Genomic DNA, 6,729 nt, shown 5'->3' on the forward strand with positions numbered 1-6,729 from the left:
ACGTTGTGCCTTAACCTAACCCACGTTGTGCCTTAACCTAACCCACGTTGTGCCTTAACCTAACCTCACGTTGTGCGTAACCTAACCCACGTTGTGCCTTAACCTAACCCACGTTGTGCCTAACCTAACCACGTTGTGCCTTAACCTAACCCACGTTGTGCCTTAACCTAACCCACGTTGTGCCTTAACCTAACCCACGTTGTGCCTTAACCTAACCCACGTTGTGCCTTAACCTAACCCACGTTGTGCCTTAACCTAACCACGTTGTGCCCTTAACCTAACCCACGTGTGCCTTAACCTAACCCACGTTGTGCCTTAACCTAAACCCACGTTGTGCCTTAACCTAACCCAAGTTGTGCCTTAACCTAACCCAAGTTGTGCCTTAACCTAACCCAAGTTGTGCCTTAACCTAACCCAAGTTGTGCCTTAACCTAACCCAAGTTGTGCCTTAACCTAACCCAAGTTGTGCCTAACCTAACCCAAGTTGTGCCTTAACCTAACCCAAGTTGTGCCTTAACCTAACCCAGTTGTGCCTTAACCTAACCCACGTTGTGCCTTAACCTAACCAAGTTGTGCCTTAACCTAACCCACGTTGTGCCTTAACCTAACCCACGTTGTGCCTTAACCTAACCCACGTTGTGCCTTAACTAACCCACGTTGTGCCTTAACCTAACCCACGTTGTGCCTTAACCTAACCCACGTTGTGCCTTAACCTAACCCACGTTGTGCCTTAACCTAACCCACGTTGTGCCTTAACCTAACCCACGTTGTGCCTTAACCTAACCCACGTTGTGCCTTAACCTAACCCACGTTGTGCCTTAACCTAACCCACGTTGTGCCTTAACCTAACCCACGTTGTGCCTTAACCTAACCCACGTTGTGCCTTAACCTAACCCACGTTGTGCCTTAACCTAACCCACGTTGTGCCTTAACCTAACCCACGTTGTGCCTTAAACCTAACCCACGTTGTGCATAACCTAACCCAAGTTGTGCCTTACCTAACCCAAGTTGTGCCTTAACCTAACCCAAGTTGTGCCTTAACCTAACCCAAGTTGTGCCTTAACCTAACCCAAGTTGTGCCTTAACCTAACCCAAGTTGTGCCTTAACCTAACCAAGTTGTGCCTTACCTAACCCAAGTTGTGCCTTAACCTAACCCAAGTTGTGCCTTAACCTAACCCACGTTGTGCCTTAACCTAACCCACGTTGTGCCTTAACCTAACCCACGTTGTGCCTTAACCTAACCCACGTTGTGCCTTAACCTAACCCACGTTGTGCCTTAACCTAACCCACGTTGTGCCTTAACCTAACCCACGTTGTGCTTAACCTAACCCACGTTGTGCCTTAACCTAACCCACGTTGTGCCTTACCTAACCCACGTTGTGCCTTAACCTAACCCACGTTGTGCCTTAACCTAACCCACGTTGTGCCTTAACCTAACCCACGTTGTGCCTTAACCTAACCCACGTTGTGCCTTAACCTAACCCACGTTGTGCCTTAACCTAACCCAAGTTGTGCCTTAACCTAACCCACGTTGTGCCTTAACCTAACCCAAGTTGTGCCTTAACCTGCTCTGTAATTGGCATATGACACGTTACATTAATCCAGTGTTGTCTAACCACAACCCTCTGAATATAGTTCGCTACTCGCACCGCCCACCCTCTTGTGTATCGTTTCATGTTCAACACTTCGCAAGTGTTGCTTACTTTTTACATGCTCCGCTGTACACTGTAATGTGGACGACTGCAGGATGTACATCGCCCCACCCTCCCCCTGCCTTCGCACGCTGGTCGTTCAGGTGCTTGCGTGTTCAATGCCCTTCGCAGCTGTTCACTGGCATTCGCATGTCGAAGCGCTCAGTCTACGTCGTGGTACGGCCTGTGTCCACTGTCCGCTGATGTCGTAAGCTTAACCCTCACATTGTACTGCACATAGGTCCGTATGTACTGCATGATACGCTGTGGCACATGTGTGACCGTACAACGACTGCGCCCAACAACAGCGAACCATACGGTCCAATATGTTGTGCACTCAGCACGTGCCGTCTCCCCATAACAGCTACATTGCAGTGTGGTACGCCATAGAGACGTGTGGGATTAACGGACGCCCTGGATGGCGATCAGCATGAGCCGTCTGTTGATGTAGTGGCGCGTGTATTCAAACGTAGTCGTCTCTTCTCACACAGTGTGATAGCATGGTGCACCGCGTTCCACATCTGCGACATGGTACAGATGCTGGTTGACAGTCGGTCTCGTAATGGACATCGCATACGTAGGGGGCCACCTCCCACGTGTTCTCTAGTCGTGCACATTTTGTTGCGTGTATGTGGGCAGACGTAGTGTGTCGTGACACCTAACAGACAGGTATGCAATAATCGTTGCATTTGCAAACTGGGATGGACGTCTACGTTTGCTGGTGACGTTACGCAAATGAACAACTGGTAAACCCATTGTGGTGCGGTTGTTGTTGCTGGAGGTAAATCAGTAAGGGCAAATCTGTGTGTGAAGCGATACGCGGCGGTGGCTGGGTGGGACCGTCCCCGGCCGGTGAGGGGGGGCCGCCCGGCGTGCTGGCCGCGCGGTGCGTGGGCGCACGCGCTACAGCCGGCTGGTGGGGGCGCCCAGTGGCAGGCGCGCCGGCCGACGGACGCGGCAGGCGGCGCAGCTGCGCGCCGGGGCACCCTGCGCGCGGCGCCGGGCGGCCAAAGTGGGTCCTCGCGGGCCCGGTGCGAAGCGCGGTGGACATCTGCAGTGTGCTGGTCCGACTGAGGACTGTGTGCGTTGAGGATGCGCCGCCGCCCGGCACTCGGCGCCGCGACGCCGTCTGCTGCTCGGTCGCCCCAGCGGTTCTCGCTGGTGGTTTGTATCGCAGTTGTGCAGACGTGTTGGCACGTGCGCTGTGCTGGGAGAGTTCGCTTCGGCACCCACGTGGGGCCTTTGCCCTTCTGTGGCGCTGGCGTTGGAGCTGCCGGTCACCGTAGGTGGCGCGTGTTGTCTCCCGCCGGCAATGCCACGACAGCACGCTCCCGGGCCTCTGTCGGCAGCGGCAAGCTCAGTTGGGAGCACGGGTGGTCGCACCTAAAGCGTCTACTCGCCTAACTCCGGGCGATTGCGCCTCTCTCGAACCCGACCAAGTACTTAGGACGGCGCTGCGCGCCGCCGGGACCTGAGAGGGTTTCGAGGTGTATTGTGCAGGGGAGCTCAGCCTCCTCCTGTTTGCAGAATAATTGAGCGGACGCTTGCGTGTTCGCGCGGGCCCCTGGGACACACTCCCGGGCGGCCGGCTGCTCAGCTCTAGTTGACGCAGCTCCCTGGTTGATCCTGCCAGTAGTCATATGCTTGTCTCAAAGATTAAGCCATGCATGTCTCAGTACAAGCCGCATTAAGGTGAAACCGCGAATGGCTCATTAAATCAGTTATGGTTCCTTAGATCGTACCCACGTTACTTGGATAACTGTGGTAATTCTAGAGCTAATACATGCAAACAGAGTCCCGACCAGAGATGGAAGGGACGCTTTTATTAGATCACAAACCAATCGGTCGGCTCGTCCGGTCCGTTTGCCTTGGTGACTCTGAATAACTTTGGGCTGATCGCACGGTCCTCGTACCGGCGACGCATCTTTCAAATGTCTGCCTTATCAACTGTCGATGGTAGGTTCTGCGCCTACCATGGTTGTAACGGGTAACGGGGAATCAGGGTTCGATTCCGGAGAGGGAGCCTGAGAAACGGCTACCACATCCAAGGAAGGCAGCAGGCGCGCAAATTACCCACTCCCGGCACGGGGAGGTAGTGACGAAAAATAACGATACGGGACTCATCCGAGGCCCCGTAATCGGAATGAGTACACTTTAAATCCTTTAACGAGTATCTATTGGAGGGCAAGTCTGGTGCCAGCAGCCGCGGTAATTCCAGCTCCAATAGCGTATATTAAAGTTGTTGCGGTTAAAAAGCTCGTAGTTGGATTTGTGTCCCACGCTGTTGGTTCACCGCCCGTCGGTGTTTAACTGGCATGTATCGTGGGACGTCCTGCCGGTGGGGCGAGCCGAAGGCGTGCGACCGCCTCGTGCGTGTTCGTGCGTCCCGAGGCGGACCCCGTTGAAATCCTACCAAGGTGCTCTTTATTGAGTGTCTGGGTGGGCCGGCACGTTTACTTTGAACAAATTAGAGTGCTTAAAGCAGGCAAGCCCGCCTGAATACTGTGTGCATGGAATAATGGAATAGGACCTCGGTTCTATTTTGTTGGTTTTCGGAACCCGAGGTAATGATTAATAGGGACAGGCGGGGGCATTCGTATTGCGACGTTAGAGGTGAAATTCTTGGATCGTCGCAAGACGAACAGAAGCGAAAGCATTTGCCAAGTATGTTTTCATTAATCAAGAACGAAAGTTAGAGGTTCGAAGGCGATCAGATACCGCCCTAGTTCTAACCATAAACGATGCCAGCCAGCGATCCGCCGCAGTTCCTCCGATGACTCGGCGGGCAGCCTCCGGGAAACCAAAGCTTTTGGGTTCCGGGGGAAGTATGGTTGCAAAGCTGAAACTTAAAGGAATTGACGGAAGGGCACCACCAGGAGTGGAGCCTGCGGCTTAATTTGACTCAACACGGGAAACCTCACCAGGCCCGGACACCGGAAGGATTGACAGATTGATAGCTCTTTCTTGATTCGGTGGGTGGTGGTGCATGGCCGTTCTTAGTTGGTGGAGCGATTTGTCTGGTTAATTCCGATAACGAACGAGACTCTAGCCTGCTAACTAGTCGCGTGACATCCTTCGTGCTGTCAGCGATTACTTTTCTTCTTAGAGGGACAGGCGGCTTCTAGCCGCACGAGATTGAGCAATAACAGGTCTGTGATGCCCTTAGATGTTCTGGGCCGCACGCGCGCTACACTGAAGGAATCAGCGTGTCTTCCTAGGCCGAAAGGTCGGGGTAACCCGCTGAACCTCCTTCGTGCTAGGGATTGGGGCTTGCAATTGTTCCCCATGAACGAGGAATTCCCAGTAAGCGCGAGTCATAAGCTCGCGTTGATTACGTCCCTGCCCTTTGTACACACCGCCCGTCGCTACTACCGATTGAATGATTTAGTGAGGTCTTCGGACTGGTACGCGGCATCGACTCTGTCGTTGCCGATGCTACCGGAAAGATGACCAAACTTGATCATTTAGAGGAAGTAAAAGTCGTAACAAGGTTTCCGTAGGTGAACCTGCGGAAGGATCATTACCGACTAGACTGCATGTCTTTCGATGTGCGTGTCGTGTCGCGCAACACGCTACCTGTACGGCAGCAGCCGTGCGCCGCGTGCGGAACCACGCGTGCCTCTCAAAACTAACTGAAAAATGTTGTGTGGTACGAGCGCTGAAGCTCTGGAGCGGCTGGCCTGCGGCACCTGGCGCCTGGCGCCGGTTTTGAATGACTTTCGCCCGAGTGCCTGTCCGCTCCGGTGTGGAGCCGTACGACGCCCATCGGCCGTGAGGCCGTTGGACACAGAACGCTGGAACAGGGGCCGTCAAACGCCTCAGTCCCGCCTATGCAACTGTTTTGAAAGAGACAGTGGAAACTAAACAAAAAAGATCACCCAGGACGGTGGATCACTCGGCTCGTGGGTCGATGAAGAACGCAGCAAATTGCGCGTCGACATGTGAACTGCAGGACACATGAACATCGACGTTTCGAACGCACATTGCGGTCCATGGATTCCGTTCCCGGGCCACGTCTGGCTGAGGGTCGGCTACGTATACTGAAGCGCGCGGCGTTTGTCCCGCCTTCGGAGACCTGGGAGTGTCGTGGCCGCCTGTGGGGCCGGCCGCGTCTCCTTAAACGTGCGATGCGCGCCCGTCGCCTGGCGGTTCGCATACCGGTACTTTCTCGGTAGCGTGCACAGCCGGCTGGCGGTGTGGCGTGCGACACCTCGTACAACGACCTCAGAGCAGGCGAGACTACCCGCTGAATTTAAGCATATTACTAAGCGGAGGAAAAGAAACTAACAAGGATTCCCCCAGTAGCGGCGAGCGAACAGGGAAGAGTCCAGCACCGAACCCCGCAGGCTGCCGCCTGTCGTGGCATGTGGTGTTTGGGAGGGTCCACTACCCCGACGCCTCGCGCCGAGCCCAAGTCCAACTTGAATGAGGCCACGGCCCGTAGAGGGTGCCAGGCCCGTAGCGGCCGGTGCGAGCGTCGGCGGGACCTCTCCTTCGAGTCGGGTTGCTTGAGAGTGCAGCTCCAAGTGGGTGGTAAACTCCATCTGAGACTAAATATGACCACGAGATATGACCACGAGACCGATAGCGAACAAGTACCGTGAGGGAAAGTTGAAAAGAACTTTGAAGAGAGAGTTCAAAAGTACGTGAAACCGTTCTGGGGTAAACGTGAGAAGTCCGAAAGGTCGAACGGGTGAGATTCACGCCCATCCGGCCACTGGCTCCCGCCCTCGGCAGATGGGGCCGGCCGCCCGCGCGGAGCAATCCGCGGCGGGGTCGTGTCCGGTTGCCTTTCCACTCGCCGCGGGGTGGGGCCGTTCCGGTGTGCGGTGGGCCGCACTTCTCCCCTAGTAGGACGTCGCGACCCGCTGGGTGCCGGCCTACGGCCCGGGTGCGCAGCCTGTCCTTCCGCGGGCCTCGGTTCGCGTCTGTTGGGCAGAGCCCCGGTGTCCTGGCTGGCTGCTCGGCGGTATATCTGGAGGAGTCGATTCGCCCCTTTGGGCGCTCGGGCTCCCGGCAAGCGCGCGCGGTTCTTCC

The 6,729-nt window shown here is 55.4% G+C and overlaps 2 non-coding genes across 2 annotated transcripts; both read left to right on the forward strand.

The window, feature by feature from the left end:
• Positions 1 to 3,305: 3,305 nt before the first annotated feature.
• On the forward strand, positions 3,306 to 5,215 carry LOC126151432 (small subunit ribosomal RNA). The gene has a single exon (XR_007531944.1). It is a non-coding gene; the product is annotated as a small subunit ribosomal RNA (ribosomal RNA).
• Positions 5,216 to 5,567: 352 nt separating this feature from the next.
• Positions 5,568 to 5,722, forward strand: LOC126151431 (5.8S ribosomal RNA). The gene has a single exon (XR_007531943.1). It is a non-coding gene; the product is annotated as a 5.8S ribosomal RNA (ribosomal RNA).
• Positions 5,723 to 6,729: the final 1,007 nt, after the last annotated feature.

Source organism: Schistocerca cancellata, unplaced genomic scaffold (genome assembly GCF_023864275.1).
Source record: "Schistocerca cancellata isolate TAMUIC-IGC-003103 unplaced genomic scaffold, iqSchCanc2.1 HiC_scaffold_1058, whole genome shotgun sequence".
NCBI classification, from domain to species: Eukaryota; Metazoa; Arthropoda; class Insecta; order Orthoptera; family Acrididae; genus Schistocerca; species Schistocerca cancellata.